Below are 19,763 nucleotides of genomic sequence, written 5' to 3' on the forward strand. Positions count from 1 at the left end.
TGTCGCCCGAGCCGCGGAGGGGGGGTGGGGGTGGGGAGGGCTGTCACGTGGCGGGCGCGTGGCTCGGGGGCGGGGTCCGGACCTGAACCTCCCGGAGGGGGCCCAGACCCGCACCCCCGGGGCGAGGGCAGCCTCGGGGGGGAGGCAGCCTGTCGCGTACCTCAGTCCTGGCGACACCCCTGTGCCGGGGGACCCAGTCCGCACCCCCAATTTTTGGGGCTACCTCGGTGATGGGGGGGCGCCTGCACCCCCAAAGGGGGCGGGGGGGCACCCAGCTCCCCATCTCCGAGCGTTGGGAGCACCTCGAGGGGGTCCCAGCCCCGCACCCCCGGCTCCCCCCGCCGCCGCCCCCCGGCTTCCCCAGCGCCGCCCCCGAGGTCTCCCCCACGCCTTCCCCCCCGTCGTTACCCGTGTCCGGTGGCCGCCCCCCCCCCACCCCCGCCGTGACGAGCCCGGGCCGGCTGCCAGGACCGAGCCCGGGGCAGCGCCGGGCGGCGCCCGCGGGCACCCGCACCCCGTCCCCCCGAGATGCCGGCGGGCGGCGGTGGGGGCTCCGCGCCCCGAAAGCGGGGCCCCCCGCGCCCCCCCGCCCCCGGCCCGCTGCCCCTCGACCCGCTCGGACGGTGAGTGCCGCGGCCCCGGGGGGGTCGCCGCAGCCCCCCCGGGGGTCTCCACGCCCGGCTGCCGATCCCTGCGCAGGGTGGGTTTGGTTGGGGGGAGTGAGCCTTTCCCAGCCACTCGGTGGCCCCAGCCCCACTTGCCGCCCCCGGACCCCGCACTGGGGTATGGAGGAGCTGGGTGGGAGAAGCAGCCCCACTCCCCGGCACAGGGATGGGGGTGCAACCCGCAGCCGTGGGGGTCTCTGGCAGGAGGGTGCCCACGGGATAGGGGTGCATCCCTCTCGGGAGCCCCACAGCAGAAGGAGGCGTGCCGAAATCTCCTCCCAACCATTGGGGTGACCCCAAACGCCCACCTTCTGGGCTGGGATTTTGCTAAAAGGGAGGGGGGTGGCAGCTTGGAGGGGGTCCCCGTGGTCTTGGCCAGGGGGGCCCCCATGCTGTGGGGAAGTGAGGACCCTCCCAGCAGGAGTGTCCATGCTGGGGGAATACAGAGTTTGGAGGTTGGCCAAGGAATGCTGTGTGGTCCAGGGACCCCCACAGGGATGGGTCCCCCTTGTTTGTGCCAGCCTTCAGGTTTGCCCCCATGTGCATGTGCAATGCCCAGACCCCATCTCGGCAAAGTTACAGTGCCTCTGCCACTGGTGTCCAGGATGTCCCTGGACATGTCACTTAGCTTTCCTGCCTGAAGGGGAGGTGTGATACCGAGCAAAACACAATCAGCTGGGCTGGGGGACAAGGGAGGGACAGATCCAGGGCCGGTGGATCCGGCCCTCCCCTTGTCCCCCAGCCCAGCATCAGGATCATTGCACCAGCCCCATGGCCACCATGCTCCCATCGATGGCATCGATGGCTGGAGAGGCAAGCTATTTCTAACAGTGTGCTCTCATCCGTTGGGAACCTGCTCATCACCAGGTGCTAATTCGGGGTGAGTTGAGAAATAGGGGCTGGGTATCAGGGGACAAACATCACAAGGTGTCCCCAAGAGGCGAGCGGGATGTCCACAGCGTCCAGCCAGGGATGTAAGACGAGCAGGTTGCTCTGCCGAGGTGACAAATCCCCCGGTCACTGCCATCCACTTGGGCGACCTGAAATGTGGCACCCTGGGGACAAATTACCACTCTGGGGCGGCTGACTGCTCCTTGTATGGCTGAAGTCTGGGCTCTGCCACCAGACAGGATAAAAATAGCCCGTGGCCAAAGGGCCTGATCCAGGGAGGTGCTGGGCACCCCCCGGCACAAGGGGATGGTGCCTTGGGTCTTGCCTGTGTGGGTTTTGGGGCGTGGGAGATGTTGGTGAAGGCTTGGGGGTGCTGCCAGGCATCTGCTGGCACGTGGAGGGGCAGCAGAGCTGGGGCAGCCCTGTTCTGGGGTGGCAGGAATGGCCCCAGGGAGGAAGCATGGGATGTCGCTGGGGTGTGGGGACATTTGTCCTTACCACCTGTAATGGGAGACTTACCTGAGCGCAGGAGCCTGGAGTTTCCCTGGTGACAGCATGGGTCCGGCCCTGCACCATGGTCTCACCACAAGGAGCCCCACAGCTCTGGTGGATTTGCAGTTGCCCCCTCCCAGACCCCCAGCTGTGGATCCCCTTCGGCTTTTGGGGGCACAGGGATGCCAATGGACTTGGAGCTCCCATGCACAGGCAGGGCGAGGACCTGAGCTGTTGGGGGCAGTGGTTTGGGGGCTCCCGGGTCACTTCGGGGTACGAGAGGTCCTGGCATGGACCCGGGTGATGGTGCAAGTGGGCACAGCCCTGCCTCCAGCTCCAGATCCTGTGGGGTTAACAGGATGGGTGAGGGCAGCCCCGCAAGGTCAGTGAAGGCCATTGAGTGCCCGAGAATGCCACCGACGTGTTGTCACACACTGCCCTGGCCCCAGCTGCCAACGCGGGAATGTCAAACATTGCCTCCCTTGGCACCTCATGTGGCCCCGGCCACAGGGATGCCTCTGTGGGGACAGGGACATGGGGCTGCACGTCCCCCTGCTCTGTCCCCACCAGGGATGTGGGGCTGCATGTCCTCTGCTCTGTCCCCACCAGGGACACAGGGCTCCATGTCCCCTGCCCTGCCCTCAGCCGGGACACTGGACAGCACGTGCCCTTGAATTTAACCAGCCCCATCTTCCAACACTCATCCCACCAACCCCATGCCTGTGTCTCCTCATCTGTGCCTGTATGCCCCTTTCCATTCCTTCTCTCCCCCTTTCCCACCCATCTTGATGCCATTTAGGGGTGGATTTGTGCCGGTTTGGGGGTACTGGTGGCCACAGCAGCACCCAAAATGCCACATCTGGGTCCCCTTTTGGAGCCAGAGGAGGAAATTCTGGAGCCCTTTGGACTGGGAGGGGGGAGCTTGTGCTGGGGAGTTGGACATCGGGCATTTTCTGTTTTTTTCTCCTCATTCCCATCCACGGGTCATTCCAAACCCCGACAACCCCCTCCCAGCCCCAGAAACATCCCTTCTCCTCCCAAACTGCTCTCCTGCACCAAGGGCCCAGTGGGACTCTCCCCAGCATCACCGTTCACCCCGCACGCTGAGGGCAGGGAAGGCATGGAGCCAGCAGGCTGGGGGGACGTCCTCCTGGGCAGGGGTGCCATGGGAGGTGGCACAGAGGGGATGCTGACGTGCCTGTGGTCCTCATCGTGTCCCCCACTCTGTGTTAAATGCAGCCCGGGGGTAGCACTCAGGGGCAGAGAAAGGGACTTGGGCAGGAGCAGGATGCAGTCCTGGAGCTCAGCAGTCTCAAGCTACATCAGTTGCTGTGACTTTTAAGCCTGGTGTGACCATGTGGGGGACTGCCAGCAGCAGGGCTCCCCGTCCTTCCAGCTCCCAGTCCTCCCAGCAGCCCAGCTCCCAGCGTCCCAGCTGAGGAGCCGTGCATCGGCTCAGCCGGCTGTAAAGCAGTGCAGCGGGGACACATCCTGGGAGCTGTGGGCATGCCCCCAAGCTGTTTGGAGGCACGGGCGGGTGGCCAGAGGCTGTCTCCAGCCTCGGCGCCGGTGTCACGCAGAGTGAGCCCCCCACCTTCCCCAGGGGCTGGCGACGACCATCTGGGGCGAGGGGCTGTCACACGCCTGGGGTACAACAGGGGGGAGCACAGCAAGTCCCTGGGCTTCCTCGTGCCTGCTCCGTGCTGTGCTGCAGCCGCTAAAATGTCACCCTTGTCAGGCCTTGCTGTTGAATTAATAAATTAACTGAGCGACCGTGGGAGGTGCTTTGACATGTCCCTGCTCCAGCCCCAAGGCTCCGGCTGGTGAGGGTGCAGCTAGGAACCTGGGAGCAGAAAGCAAAGCCTGGAGGAGGAGAAGCAGATGATGGGGAGGTGGTGGCTCCTCCATGTCCTCGTCCCCAGCCAGCTGGGGCAGGACGGAGAGGCAATCCTCTGTTGGCAGAGGACTCAAATGTGAAGGATGCTGCGTGCAGCAAAGCGGAGGGTTTCTGGGTCAGCTCTTGCTTGAGCTTTGCAGGAAACAGCCTGAATAAGAGGTTGCTTTATGGGGGTTTCCAGCAGCCCCAGCACTGGCGGGCAGAGCTGCTGCCTCGCTGGGGTTTTGCTCCCACGTCCCCCTGCACTGGCAAACGCCAGAAGGACCCACTGAGTAGTCAGCTGTGAGAAGGGGCAGGGCGCCATGCTTTGCTCCTCTGTTGGGGTGGCCTCCCCTGCTCACCTCCATTTCATTCCTGCTTCTTGGAGTCTTGGGGAAAGAAGCGGAGGGGGTCCTACCGGAGCTGGGATCCCTGCAAGATCACCTTGCCCTGCTCCGTGCCGTTGCGAGTTGCGGCTCCCATTCCAAAGCTGCCTTTTAATCTTGCCAAGCGCAATATTCTCGTTTTATTCTGACAGCCTCATTTACATGCATGGCTTCATCTGTGTGCTCACGATCTCGTTGCACCGATGCAGCCCTGAGTCCACCCCACCTCCCCAGGCCTTGCCTCACTTTACCACTCTTTAAATCGAGCATTAAAATTGACTCTCACAAGATTTTTTTGAAGCTCAGCATCCAAACTGAGCAGAGCACCTGCGGCAGGAGACAGGCAGCAGACGTACAGTCGTGGCAAAAATGGATCTTAAGGGTCAGTCCCAGTGCAGGGAGCGGTAATTTCAAGCCCCTGGATGCCTGGCTGGGAAGCCAGTCCCTGAAGTAGCCAGCCCGGAGCCGTGCAGGATCCCGGCCCGGCTGCAGCTCTGCCGGCTCAGAGGCACCATCTGCCGGGAGAGCTCCCAGCTCAGGCCGGCGGCTCCAACGGGGATGGATGTGCCAGCAGAGCGTGAAGGAAACATAATTCCCCCAGTAAAGCCCAGCTCCTTCCCTGTAGAGCAGCAGCTGCAGGGGCTGGGGCAGGCAGCTACAGAGGGAAGCACAGTGGACAAACACGCCCTTAAGTCTCCAGCATCCATAAACGCCCCCTGACAGAGGGACTCGGCTGCACTGCCACCGCTCCGGTCCTTTTGAAGCTGCTTTTAAAACATCTGCTAAGTCCCCACTTGCAGTCAAACAGGATGTGCTTTGAGGGCAAGCTTTTTTTCTTTTTTTTTTTTTTTTTTTTTTTCTGGGGCAGGAGAATCTGTGGTCATTTTTGCAGCTTTTTTGGGGTGTTTCTGTTCAGCAGGGAGAGTACAGGGACCTGAGGAAGCTGCAAGGGGGGTGTGCAGGAGGGGAATGTCCTGGTGCCCCCTTCTCCCCACAGGAGGATGGCACAGTGGGGCATGGATCTGGCATGCTTCCAGGGTCTGCAGGCTCTTCTCCTGGGAAGTCCAGGGAGTTGCTCACACAGGTGATGAGGAAAATGGGGCTGCAGGGTCTGGGGAGGCATTATCCCAAGTTCAGCTCTTCCAAATGCATAGCACGGCCACCTCTGGCCTCAGCCACAGCAAGACCAAGAGCTGACAAACCAGTGGGAGGTCCAGGGCTCCTCAACGTGGGCTCTCCCTGCCACCTGGGGCTTTCACAGCTCCAGGGTGTGCAGCATCCATTAACAGTGACCTCCTTGTTGCTGTGATCAACAGGAACACTCCTTGGGTGACTGTGGTGGTACAGAAGATGACCCAAACTCACCAAGTCATAGCATGACCGTGTGTCCAGGCTGCAGCTATCCCACTCCTCCGACCCCAGCCCTGGCTCTCCCCACTTTTTTGGGGGTGTGACACACCTTTCCTACAAGGTGTAATTGCAAACAATTCACCCAGGGTGCTTCAGAGGGAAGTGGAAGACCTGCTATGTCTCTTCTGTAGGGCCAGTGCCTGAATTCCCACTGCCCCCATAGTCCCACACACTGGGCAGAGAGACTGGACATCAAAGATGTACAGTCAGTTAATTGCATCCAGTCAATTCCTAGACCTGGCTGCGGGCTGAGACAACCCACACTGTCACGCAGAGCGGGGACAGTTGCCAGATACCGATGTGTCAGGCAAAGAGTATGCGGGGCTCTGCAGCCACCAGCCAGGTCCCAGAGTTCACAGCCTAAAGGACTATTAATACCCGTCAGCCTGGGCAGCCTGGAGAGGGACCAGATCGGATGGAAAACACAGACTTTGGGCAAGGCTTGACAATACGATGGGGATGAGAGAGCAGCTGGGAGCCAGATAATTTTGTCAAGCAGCCAAAAAGCTGCCTGAGTGAAGTCCTTCACATAAGGAGACGCTGGCTGTGTTGGCTCCTTCCCAAGTCCACGATTTACACCTCTTCTACAAGATGTAGCCAGCACCCTGCACTACACGTGTGCCTGCTCCCCAGCAGCAACTGTCTCAGCCCGAGGCTTCAATGACCTGACCTGAAAGTGGATTGCAGATCTGAACAATCATCTCTTCTCACTTTCTGGCTACTCCCCAAGGGTCTTCTCCCTGCACCCCCACAGCCCTTGTGAAACACAGGGTGGTTTATGGTGAGCTTCAGGGCCAGCACTGGAGAGGGGACTTTGGTTACTGCTGCTGCAGACCTGTCTCTCCTGCATGCTGAGCTGCTGCGCTGAGTTCTCTGGCATCTCCTGGAGTTGTTCTGGCAGCAGGTTCTGTGCTTTGGTCATGTGTAAGTCTCTTGTGGGGACCTTCTTTTATTTTGACCCAGAGCAGCACGTCTAAGAGCTAAAAGGGTAAAGACGGTTTGGGATTACTAAGCACCTTTAGAAAGAGCAAGATCCTTTGTCTGTGTTTTAAATATTCAGAACAAAATTTTATATGCTTGTCAACCATGTAATTTTATGGTTAAAATGATCAAAACAATTTCCAAGAGTGAGGCCTGGCAAGATATCCTTGGGCTACTTAGCATTGCATTTGCAAAGAGCAGCTTCGTGACTTCAGCTGTGGCTCCGAGCACCCTACATCACGCCTGGAACTGAGTCAGGAGCACAAAAAGTTTGGCAAAGAACCAGTAAACACCTAAAATGGGCTGGATTAAGAGGCCTATCCAACATCCCATGAGGATTTCTTCACAGGAGCAAGGTTAGGACCTGATTCTGGCTGAGGCTCTTATGAAACTATAAGACTTTTATTTCAATCCCCTCTCCTCATGCCCTTTGCATCTCCCATGTTTTGCAACAAATGAGGCAGAGTCCTGTAGCAAACAGGTCCTCTAGGTGCCGAACCCCACTCCCACAGCAGAGCTGCTGGGGTTCCAGTCTCACATCACATAACCACAGATCGTGTGGGGACACCAGGGTATGTCGGACAGATCAGGTTTCACAAGCAGCCTAAATGTTTACATTCCCAAAGGTCTTAGTCCTTAATTTGTTTAATTTTACCATCTTAACGATGCCTTTTAAGACAGCACTGCTGTAATTGCTACTGGATATTTAGCAAATTAGACTGTGGATGTGATTCCAGCCTTCTCTGCACCTGGACCTTAGCGCGTTTTGACTCAAATTTAATTTCTTGTTTTCAACTGCTATGTTTTACAACTGTCAGGGCAGCACCACAGAGCACTAGCAACGGGAACAGGATGGCATTCAAGCTCCATGTAGGCAGAGGACTCATCTTTCTTTTATAAAGCCTTTGACCCAAATGATTCTTTCCCAACAAGATGTTAAATCTCCACAGCAGGTGCTGGGCAGAGTCCACCCCTGGGATGCTCCTAAAACCGTAGTTAACTCTGTCAAAAGTCCCATGGTCTCAACATGAAAGCTGATCCTGTCTTTTAGTTTACACCAGATTTTCCCTTCCAGAGTACCTTGTTAGGCAAGATCTTTGGGCTGGCCCAAGAATGGCAAAACAGACACAGGCACGTATCTCGTAACTTATCTGTAAGTTTGATTCAGAAGTCTAGGAAATACAGCCTCCAACTCTCCAAAATGATCCTAGCTTCTTACTTTCCCTTACTGTGCTGTGGTGGGAGTAAGGAATGCCTGTGGTTTACAGAAGTCATGGGTTGCAGGACTAGATTTCTCTAAGCATGTTTCAAAAGCCAAGAATATGTGGAAGCCTTAATTTTTAAGGGTTACTAGAGTTCCCAAGACTGTGATGTGCTGGAGAGGAACAGAAACAGGTTTGGAGACAAAGACCAGCAAGCTATTTCTGTCAGCCCAGCTTTGTCAGAAAATCCACCACCAGTGAATAATTTTTTGCTGGATGTATGCAAAGTGTCTGCGGGATCTCAAACACAAGGAAGACAAGCGCCCAAGCAACTTCAAAGCAGTACAGCCGGACAGATCTGTGCAGCAGCCAGTCCACCGGCACTGCTCAGCCCACTCCCACTCTGCTAAAAAAGAAGCTGAGTGGGTGCCTGCTGTCTGCCACATTTGCAGCAAGATGCAGTGCTTTAAGCAGCTCCGAAATACGCTCCACCACGCAAGCAAATGGTGTGGTTTTGGGTAAAGCTGGTCACAGGCCTGCTTTATACCATATGTGCTTTGGGGGCAGTCACAGCGATGCAGCAGCAGTGTTTCTGGCTGACTCTGTGGGTAGGTTTGGCATCCACTTTGATATTTTCAGGAAATAACGTGGCAGCTCTTAAAGGCAACTTCTGTCTCCTCAAAGAGAAGCCTGTGACTGCGAAGGTACTTCATGGGCAAGAGTGGGGAGGAGTCGAGAGCAACAGAAGCTCCCCGTGCCAAAACCTTGTAAGACCACCCAAGATGACAGAGCTTTTTAGATTCTCCTCTTCAGGTCAGTACTGACGCTGCAAACCATAGTTAATGGGGGAAGACTGCATTTGGGGACACTGATTTACTGTACCCCCGGGGAAGTAAGCTTGTTGGAGGTACCAGGTATTAATGGTGCTGCTCTAAAAGGAAACATCATTCCTGACACCAGCATGGACAACCACGAGTCAGTGCCTCAAGATTTTAAGCTCTGTGCTAGTTTCCACTGGAAAACTGGGACAGCCACTGCCTCCCAGTCAAGCCCACACCTCGAAGAGGAACTCTGCAGTAAGAATCCACACATTCAGCTGGGGCTGTGCACAAGGCTGAACATATACTGGAGAAATAAGGTGGGAGCCACCTGAGATGACAATTCCAGAAGCTCATAGTGTTGCTGAGGTAGGCTCAAGCAGGGAAGAGGAGGAGGGCTGCTCACTGCCCTCGTCTCTTGTTTTAGTAGGGGCAGGTCAACAAGCAGCAGCAGGCAGGGCAGGAAGGGCAAATGCCCTTGTGTTGTTTGGGGTGCCGCAGAGTCCAGCGGCCACACCACAGGAGACACTGTGCCTTCAGCAGAACAAGGAGAGGAAGGCAATGAGAATGATGAAGGTTGGTGAGAGACAGAGGGTGCAAGAGAGGGAACAACAGCAGGCCTATGAGAAACAGAGGGAAACAACGATGCCCAAAGAGAGGCGATGCAAACACACATATGAAGCAAGCTCCAGCCATTCCCCGCAACGTACAGGAATAATGGCGGCGGCAGTAGTTATATAAGGTGGATGTCCCAGCATGCTCTGCGGCAACAGCAGTTGCCCTCCTGTCACGGGAGGCGCATGCGCAGTCCCCCCCCGCGGCCCGGGAGAGCGACTGCACATGCGCTCTGCGGGTACGGTGCCCACATCCAGGGAGCCGACCTCATGGGGCTCAGTGCGCCTGCGCAGCGGCCCGGAGTGTTCTGCGCACGCGACCCCCCCTCCGCGATGTTTGCCGAGCTCCGCCTCGCCCGTCCCCGCGCAGGCGCGGTGCCCGTTGTCTCACGCCTCGGGGCCGCATCTCTGCGGCCGCGGTAGCGGTGGCCGGTCCGATCCAAGCCTGGCTCCGCTCGGTTCGGCGCGACGCGACGCGAGTGCCCGTGGGGAGGAGCGGCAGAGGAAGCGAAGCGAAGGGTGGCTGTGAGCAGTGCGGCTCGGCTACGCCCCGCCGGAGGTAGGAGGTCGGCGCCGGCCGCCCCCCGCCCCTGTGTGGCGCAGTGGGGGCTGAGGGGGACGCACAAAATGGCGGCGGGGGGGCGACCGGGGCTCCTGCCGCAGGCCGTGGGGTCGGTGCCCTCCGTCAGCCTCCCACGATGACACACACGCCCTCCCCGCCTGGTACCGCTCGCCCACCGGATCCCTGGGCTGCGTCGGGGCCTGGGAGCAGCGCCGGGGTGTGTGGGGGGAACGCGGGGTAACGGCCTCGGCGCCTTTCTGCCTTGATTGCTGCGAGGCGCCTCCGCGCAGCCGGTTGGTGCGGCTGGGTATAGGCGCTGCAGCGCGTTTGGGCGAGCGGCTGCCGCCCCTTTGTTTATTTATTTTGCTGCCGAGGGGGTTCGGCGCGGCGGCAGCGTTGTGTACCGCACTGCTGTGCAGCGGCGGTGGGCACGGAGCGGCTTCCCGCCCCGCCAGGCGCTGCGGGCACACACGGGCATGCCCTGCCCCAGCCAGCCTGCTTCTGGACCTAGTTTCTTGCAGTGCGAAAGGCAGGTGAGCAAACAGGCACTTGTGAACAGCAGCAGAACGCTTATCTGCATTGCAGCCGGAGCCCTGGCACGCCGGCAGTGCCTGCATTGATTTAACAAGTTTGATAGTACAATGTGTGCTTAATCTCAGGTTTTACATGTTTGTTAAGTTAGGGAAATGCAGCGCTTGCTTCCCGATTCTTGCCTATGTTGTGTCACTGTCCAGCTGTGTTTCAGTGAAAGCTCAGACCTTTAATTAAAATTCACAAATTTAGCACATTATATTGAAACAAAGCTATCTGGCAGTTTGGGCATAGTGGTTTTGGTTTTAAAGCTGGCCGTTGAATGAAGTAACACTCGCTCTGGTTAACTGGAGAGGTTGGTTTTCATCGTTGTATCCTTTGAGAGCTCAGAGTGTAGATAACAGCTTCTGGCACCTCATACTTCTCTGTTGGGGGTAGAAAGGCAGCTTTCTCGTTTCTTCCTTTATGTGACTGGCTTCTTGACTTTGAAGAACTGAAAACTGAATTGGTCAAAATAAATGAAACGACAACAAAAATTCTGTTCACCCAAGGCAAAGCGTTTTTGCACTATAGCATAATCTGGTTTATAGTACTTATCCAGGAACCTCATGTATTTGGGGATTTGACCTTTTTTTTTAAACTTAGACACATACTGCTTTAGTATTTTTGCTCACTTACAATTATTTTAATACAGTAATGTGATAGAGCTGTCAATTTTTGAAAACTTAATTTTCTATATGATTATTTTTAAAAGTCTTTAAATAACTAATTAAAATGTATTGTGTTTTTTAAAAAAAACCACAATCATCCATCCTGGTTTATAGCCCAGAGTTGATGTTGAAATGTGTATTCGGGTTTGGTTTAGGCCCTTCTCTGTGGTATGTAATTATTCACTAGACATTTAGAACATTAAATTATAACTATGTTGTGAGGTCTTCAAGAGGGTGGATGTAACAGTGAAGTAATTATTTTCCCTATTGACAAGGCACTCCTCAAGGACAAAAAGTATCATTAACTGCCATTTTTTCTGAGTTAAAAAATCATCTGCCAGAACTAACAGAACGATCGTGCTGGTTTGAAGGGTGGAGGTCATAAGGGACTAGGCAGATCTCTTCTCCAACTGACAACTGATATAAATGAGTGATGTTTATCCAAGGGTGGGGTTCTAAGTGGTTACAAAACTTACTGCTCCCTGCTATACTGCTGGATTCCTTTTCTTCCCTTCTGTTTCCCAAGTATTTTGCATTTTGGTTTTGGGGCTGAGCTCAGTGGAAGCTCAACTGTGCTCGTGTTAGTCCTTACCAAACAAGGAGCTCTTCAGTTTATAGAACGGGAAGAACATTGAGACCCTTTTTTTCAGTGTTTCTTATTTGAAGGTAAATAATATTTTTTCTTACTTCTTTGCCGTCAATTTAAGTATACTGAGTGGAGTTAGGGGATTTTTTTCTTTAGTAACTTTTAGGCAGAAGTATTAGTATTTGTCCGCAATGGTTTTGCGCGCATCTCAACATCGGGTGTGCAGAGCTCCCTGTACCTCAGAGCTGTTCCATGCATATAAATATACTTACTAAACAGATGCTGGATTTATGCTGCTCTAAAGTTTTACACGGAAGGTGAAAATTGAAAAAGGCCAGTAGATTTCTGCTGCTAATATTCCATGAAGGTGCTGAAATGCCCTTTTTGGTCTTGTTTTAAGAGTTACTCACTGAAAGACTTGTGCTGATTTTTTTTTTTTTTTTTTTTGTGTGTGTGTGTGGAGTCTTTTTAGAATATTTCAGTGAATTCTGTTACTGATCAGTACTGGCTCTGGCTGGAATGGAGTTAAGTGTCTTCATAGCAGCCTGTGAGCTGTGTTTTGTATTTGTGGCTAAACCAGTGTTGGTCACACATCAGTGTTTTGAGTGATGCTGAACAGTGGTTGCACAGTGTCAACGTTTTCCCTCCTGTGCCCATGAGAGTAGGAAAGAGGTGGGAAGGGTACACAGCTGTGACCTGGGTTGGCTAAAGGGAGATTCCATACCATGTAATGTCCTGTTCAGCAGCAAAAACGTGGGGTAGAAGAAGAAGAAGAAAAGGGTATTTTTGGCTTCTAAGGTGGCCATTGCTTGGAGCATGGCTGGGCACTGGTCTGCCTGTGGGAGGTGGTGAGAAATAATTGCCTTTGCTTTGGTTTTGTGGTTTTTTGCCCCCTCACCTGTTAGATTGTCCTTGTCTTAAGCCATAAGTTTTCTCACTTTTGTGTTTCCTTTTCTCCCCCCATCCTGCTGGTGTGGGGAGTGGTGGTGAGTGGCTCTGTGGGTGTTTGGCTGCTTACTGGCACTGACACACCACAGTTCTTTTTGGAGCTCGGTGAAGGGCATGAGGGGGATTGAGATATAACGACACATTTGATTGGACTGTACTAGACTGAATTTATTGCTGTTTAGCTGTAGGGCTTTGAAATGGCAGCTTTCAGACTTTGCTGTTTACTGTGTTGTTTTGCTTTGCCTGGGAAACCTATGATAAAAGCAGTGCTTTGAGCCTGGTCTAGTATTTGGCCCCTGTTTTGCTGTCATCCCGGTACTCTGGAACTCTCCCCTGGAGACAAACAGCAATTACACCTTCCTTCTCTTTTCCTCTGGGACAGATCCTGCCAACCTTGTTGCTATGGCCCCTCAGATTCTTGAACGTCTTGGCATAACTGGAATATTCATAGTGGTGTGTACTGTGAACCTGGTTTTGATTTTGAGTGTTATTTATGATGTGGCAGTAATTACCCCACACATGCCGACACCTCATCAGACTCTGAATCCGCTGATCCCAATTCAGATCTTGGTGGATACTCCAATAACCACGTGGCTGGGGATGCCAGACAGGAACATGCCCTACGGCAGCTGGCTCCTGGGTGGCACAGGGTGTGGAAGAATTTGGAAGAGCCGCTTTCACCTCTGATGGCCTGGCATTTTTTGCCTGAACAGGTATATAATCCTGCTGAAATGGAAGACCCCCTGAAGGAGGGATGCCTTGTATATGTCAAAAAGAGAGAGCTGCTTCTAGTGATGTGCTGGGACCTGGCGTACACTTACCAGGCCTGTGTTCGGCACTCTCAAAGGAGCTGGACAGACCCTGGATCTGAGGGTATACAAATGGACATTGTGGCTAAACCAGAGACTCAAGGCAGGCGTCTCTTGTTGAAGGTGGGGTATCCTTTCAAAGATGATCTAATTGACTACAGAGGCAGGTGCACCACCTTGTCTGTTTTCTGAAGGAAGCGGTAGATATGACTTGCAGCGACATGGACAGCAGCCAGGTTTCCAGAGATCCGGACAGCATCCAGTGCACAGGGGCTGTGTGGCAGAGGTTACTTTTGGACATGCTGGTGGTGTACAGCAGTGCCTGGGTGATGGTGGATCGGCCAGAGATATCAAGGTACCGGCTGTGGAGAAACTGTCCTGCCAGCTCCAATGATTCGAAGAGACTCTGTTCCTCCTTGCTCCTACAGGCTGGAGTCTCAACTGTGAAGGGTGCCATAGAGTCAGCCTTTCCCAGCCCAGGGGAAAGGGACATGCAGGCACACGTCACATGCCACCCACTGGTTCCCTCTGTGCAGCTGTGGGGAGCACGTGTGGAAGTGGTGTGGTGTGCTATCTCACCTGGATGGTGCATTTGTGAATTGTGGGGGAAAACGGCTAAAAAGTGTCCGTCAAGGAGGATTACTGTTCTGCTTTGTTGAGCAATTCCCCAGATGCAGTAGAAGGACTGAGGATGCCTCTCCTCCTGATCTTGATGAAGGGATGTCTGGTCTGCTGTGGCAGGAGTCAGATAATTAGTGCTCTGTCCAGGAATAGGGTGGTTTTGTCTCTGACCAGGCGGAGGCAAAGGGACAACAAGCTCAACTGGATGATTTGGATTTGATGGCCTGGCACATTGGACCCATGGGAGCACAAGGCTCTGGTGGACTCCAGTGTGCAGTGTACTCCGATGTCGTCAGGACATAGGGGCAGAACCTGTCTCAATTTTGGGGGTGACTTCACCCTGTACTAGTCCCATATGGTGGCACCAAAATCTGATGGAGGCTGGAGGCTGAAGGTGGAGTGTCATGGTCTGAAGGAAGTCATGCTGTACTCCAGTATGAATTCGAGCCTGAGGCAGCCAGGCAATGTGGTATAACTGGTGCTGCCCATGCGTGCCCCATCCCTTGGGCAGCAGAGTGCAGGCCACAGGCTGGTTTCATATGGAACGGTGTCTCTGCATCTGGAGCTGACTAATCCATCATGGAAGCACAGCCCTGCCTTTTGCTGTGGACTGATACAAGCAGCAGTGGAACAGGGTGAAGCCCCTGAACACCCACCATACACTGACAACATCATTGTGTTGGGCAACACATTGGAGGAAGTGTTTGAAAAGGGAAAAGAATAATTCATATCCTTCCAGAGGCTGGTTTTGCTGCAAAATAAAGTGAGACAAGGGACCTGCAAAACAGATCCAGTTCTTGGGGCTCAAGTGGAAGGATGAACGTTGTCACGTCCCTGTGGATATGGTCAATAATGTAACAGCCATGTCCCCACCAGCTAACAAAAAAATGCAGCAGCTTTTCTACGTGTTGCGGGTTTCTGGAGAATGTGTGTTCTGGGTTGCAGTCAGCTTGCATGTCCTCTCTGTTGAGTAACTCGAAAGAAGAACTGTTTCAAGTGGAGCCTTGCGGCAGGCCTTTGAACAGGAGATAGCCAGTGTGGTTGCCTTTGAGCCAGGCAGATAGGACCAGCTGCGAAGAGCGTGCTCTGCACCGCAGGCAGGGAGCACGGCCTCTCTGGGAGCCTTGGGCAGAAAAATCCTGGGGAGACCCAAGACCACCTCCAGGGTTTGGGAATATTTCACTGAATTAAGTGGTACTGGCTCTGGCTGGGATGGAGTGTGGTGCTGTGTTTCGGACGTGTGGCTGAACCAGTGTAGGTAAGCACCAGTGTTTCGGCTATTGCTGGGCAGTGCTTGCACAGCATCAAGGCTTTCTTCCCTGCCCCTCTTCCCCAAGCAAGCAGGCTGGGGGTAGGCAAGAGGCTGAGAGGGGACACAGCTGGGACAGCCAACCTGAACTGGCCAAAAGCTGTTCCATACTGTGTATGTCTTGCTTGGCAATAAATACTGGGGTAGAAGAAAAGGGTGGTTTTGACTTCCAAGGTCCTGTGTTTTTTTGAGCCTGGCTGAGCATCCATCTGCCTGTGGAAGGAGGTGAGTGACTGACTGCCTTTGCTTTGCTCATGGTTGTTTCCTCCCTGCTTCTGGAGCAGTGTTTAAAGACCTGTTAGACTGTATTTATTTTAACCCATGGCTTTTCTTGCTTTTGCTCTTCCAATCCAGCTGGGTTGGGGAGGTGGTGGGAGTGGGCAAGTGGCTGAGTGCTTGGCTGCTGGCTGGGGTCAGCCCACCACATAAGTATATATTGTATTTTGTTTACTGAATTTTCACTGAATTTCACTGAATTTTTAGAGTTGGAAGGGACCATAAAGACCATCTAGTCCAACTCCCCTGCTGAAGCAGGATTGCCCAGAGCATGTTAGAGCATGTTACTCAGGATTGCATCCAGGCGGGTCTTGAAAATCTCCAGAGACTCCACAACCTCCCTGGGCAGCCTGTTCCAGGGCTCTGTCACCCTCACTGTGAAGAAGTTTTTTCTCATATTTGAGTGGAACCTCCTATGTTCCAGCTTGTGCCTGTTGCCCCTCGTCCTCTCACTGGCAACCACTGAAAAGAGTCTGGCTCCCTCCTCCTTCAACCCACCCTTTAGATACTTATAAGCATTGATAAGGTCTCCCCTCAGCCTTCTCTTCTCCAGGCTAAAGAGTCCCAGATCTCTCAGCCTTTCTTCATAAGGGAGATGCTCCAATCCTTGAATCATCCTCGTTGCCCTTCATTTACATTTAGGAAACTTTAGCTTCCCTTACTTTTTTTCTTCATTTACATTTAGAAAACTTTAGCTTCCCTTACTTTTTTTCTAGGTGCTTTCATATTTAAGATAGTAGTGGTTTCTGCCAGTGTCTTACTAATGCTTAACAACAACAATTTTACGTTTAGCTCACCGAGTTGCTCATTTTGTGCATCAAGTTTATGTAACGGGTTCATATGCTCTCACACATGGAGCTCAATTCCAGTTTTCACTGGAGTTAGCAATGGGGCAGAACTCAAAGGCAGTTACTTGAATTGGAGCTCTGACCTGTCTTGTGGTGCCTGTGTAATTTTGAAGGTAGGAAATGGTGCAGTTGTTCTCTGTCACTGAATTCAGCCTGGGCAGCAAGAACAAATATTACTGACTGCTAGGAGGGTGAGCATTCAATAGTCGCTTTTGTAGCCAGGCAGTGATAAACTTCTTAGTTAACTGTCTTTTAATAGTGGCCTGCTCGAGCCCTAGGACTCTTTTTTTCCAATACTGCCAAAGATGAAAATATAGGAGTAAATTACAAGTTAGTGTTTCAGATTCCTGCAGTCCTGTTCTTGAATTTGTTCTGTCAGTTGATTTTGTTTTTTGGGAGGTGCTTGTTTGGTATTGATAAGGCATATAATAGGATGCACATAATAAAATTATATTTGTTTCAAACGGAAGTAGTCTGTTTAATAAGTTTTTTTGTTGATCTGAAGGAAAGCAAGGAAGAAAACATCTGGTTTGATTTTTTCAAGCTGTCCTAATGGATGTAGTTGATTTGATATTTCTAGGGAAGAAGTCTGACTTCCATCAAACTTGAGTTTCTCATACTTGGGGTCTGGAATTGATGTTGCTTCTTCGGATGTAGTTGGACCAGCAGGAATGGAGGGGTCTGGTTTAGATGCAGTTTAATGCTTTATGTCCTACTGAGCTGGACTTCCAAGGAGATCAAGGTGTTCTGGGCATGGCTTGCTTTAGTTTATTTTCCTTGTGTTGGTGCCTTGCTGCTGACCTATGCTTTACTTTTCAGATTGTGTGAAGTAGTTATCATTTTGTACTGGCTCTGGCTGGGGTGGAGTTACCTGTCTTCTCTAAACCAGCATTGGTCTCACACCAGTGTTTTGTCTGCTTCTGGATAGTGCTTGAACAATGTCCAGGCTTTTTCTTTTTCCTGCTCTGTCCCCCTCCTGAGAGTAGGCTGGGGTGTGCAAGAGGCTGGGAGGGGCCACAGCTGGGACAGCCGACCCGAATCGGCCAAAGGGTTCTTCCATACTGTGTAATGTTATGCTCAGCTGTATAAACGGGGTGGAGGAAGAAAGAGGAGGCTTTTGGCTTCCAACGTGGCTGTTGCTTGGAGCCTGGCTGGGCACTGGTCCACCTGCGGGAGGTGGTGAGTGGTAGCCTTTGCTTGGCTCTCCCCATTTCACTTTTCATACCGTCTCTATCTCATACCATGAGCTTTATCACTTTTCCTCTCCCTGTCCTGCTGGGGAGGGAGTGTGTGAGTGCTTGGCTGATGGCTGTTGTCAGCCTTCTGCACGTTTGAGGTCACATTGCTGTCAGTACAAACACTGTGATCCTTCTGGGGTTCCCAGGCTTGCCGTTTTTGTGGCCTAAAAATGTTGGCTGTGGATGAATATTTGATTAGCCATAGTACTGGTCCCTGCAGTGTGCCTGGGTTCCCAGCGTGTCATTATATTGAAATGCAATCTTTACTTGACAGCTCTGCAATTAGCACATATCCAGAAAATTCAGTACCCTTTATAAAGACAAATCGGGTAACACATTCTCTTGTGACTGGAGAAAGTAGCTTCCACATTCTTATGAGGTCTCATTGCCAAACCTGTAACTTAAGCCTCCTGTTTTGTTTGTGATTGATTTTTGTATTGTTTCTGTTGATAGACAGCGGACCACTGAAACAGTACAGCTTCAAGATAGAGGTACCATTTTTACTTCATCTTGAACACTGAGAGCTTGAACTCAGCAGTATCGCTGGTCAGTGCTGCGTTTCCCTTTTTCCACTTGTGGGACTTTTTTCATATTTGCTTCAAATCTGCTAGTACCTACTGCTTTTGTTGCTTCCTGTACCTGTAAGAGACAGGAGTTTTCTGCATATTTTTATTGGCTTGCCTCCAGATTGGTTTAGTGAATTGTCAGCTTTGTTGACATCCCTCTGTGGGATGCTTTAGTTGGGTAGCTTTAGCCTTACACAAAGAGATTCTGCAAGTAGGCTAGGGAGAGTTTAAAGATGCAAAACAATTATTTATTGCTAAACATGTACTGAGCCTGGTAGGATTTACCAGACTGCTAGTCTAAGCATTAGCATGCTCACTGCTGCCAGCAGGACAACCAAAGGGTATTTGCTGACTAGATGGGCACTGGGAAGAGAGGGCCTTGCTGCTCCCTGAAAGGGCTCCTCAGTGTTGTTTGGTTGCTGTCATCCACTGATGTCATCCATCCGTCAACACTGCCTCCCTTTTTTTTTTCCTTTAGGATTTTTTTTAAGATTCTCAGTTGATGTCTTTTCTATTGAATCCTTCAACTGCAAATGGCATCTGTCCATCTTGCCTGTAATCCTGTCCCCCTGCCTTTTTTTAACTCTCTACAGACTTTATCAGATCTCTTTCCTGCAACTCTAGTAGTTATCTCAGCAGCCTGGCCAAGGTTGTGTAGCTGGGCTGCACTGGAGTTGGACCCTGGATCCTTGAAACGCAGGCAGCTGGACCTCTGGGAAGGGAGGAAGGTTATAGGGAGAGACGGTAAAAGCTTATTCTGGCTGTATCCTCAAACCCCGGAAGGTGCAAGATCATCCTGTGCTCACCATGTGAACAAATGTAGTCGTTAACGATCTCCAATGTGTATGCAAGTAGCCAGAACTTTTCATTTATTCATCTGTATTGGGAAGCTTGGCAAAATGGACTGATGAAGTTGAACAGAAAGCAAGAAAGGTATAATTTGGCTTTTCTGTGATACTCTGAAACTTAAAATTTCAAGGACTAATTTTTCCAGGAGTCAGGTAAGCACAATGGTCTTTGGGGAATTCCACTTATTTTTCATTCTGTTGCAATGAAGTTATCAGCAGGGTGCATGGTCACTGCTGTAAGACTAGTCAGGACGTCAACGTACCAGAAAAAGCGGTCTAGAGGATCACAGACAAACTCCAAACAAAGCTTCTTTTGAAGAGGAAGGTGAGAATCCAGCCTTAAATGTCCAGGCCATTGTTAACTTAACCTTGGCATCACTTTATCTTTCAACTGTCATTTCCAGCATTTCTTTTTGAAAAGGTCAGTCATGAGACTCAGCTGATTAAGGCTTCATTGCACGCTTTCTGCTGTGCAACACTTCACTGGATGTCAGAAGAGAATTTGAGATACAACTTCCACGGGGAGGAATGCAGTTTAGATGTTTCACCTCTATTTCCTATGACTTCAGATGTACA

Source organism: Numenius arquata, chromosome 5 (genome assembly GCF_964106895.1).
Source record: "Numenius arquata chromosome 5, bNumArq3.hap1.1, whole genome shotgun sequence".
In the NCBI taxonomy this organism is placed as follows: Eukaryota; Metazoa; Chordata; class Aves; order Charadriiformes; family Scolopacidae; genus Numenius; species Numenius arquata.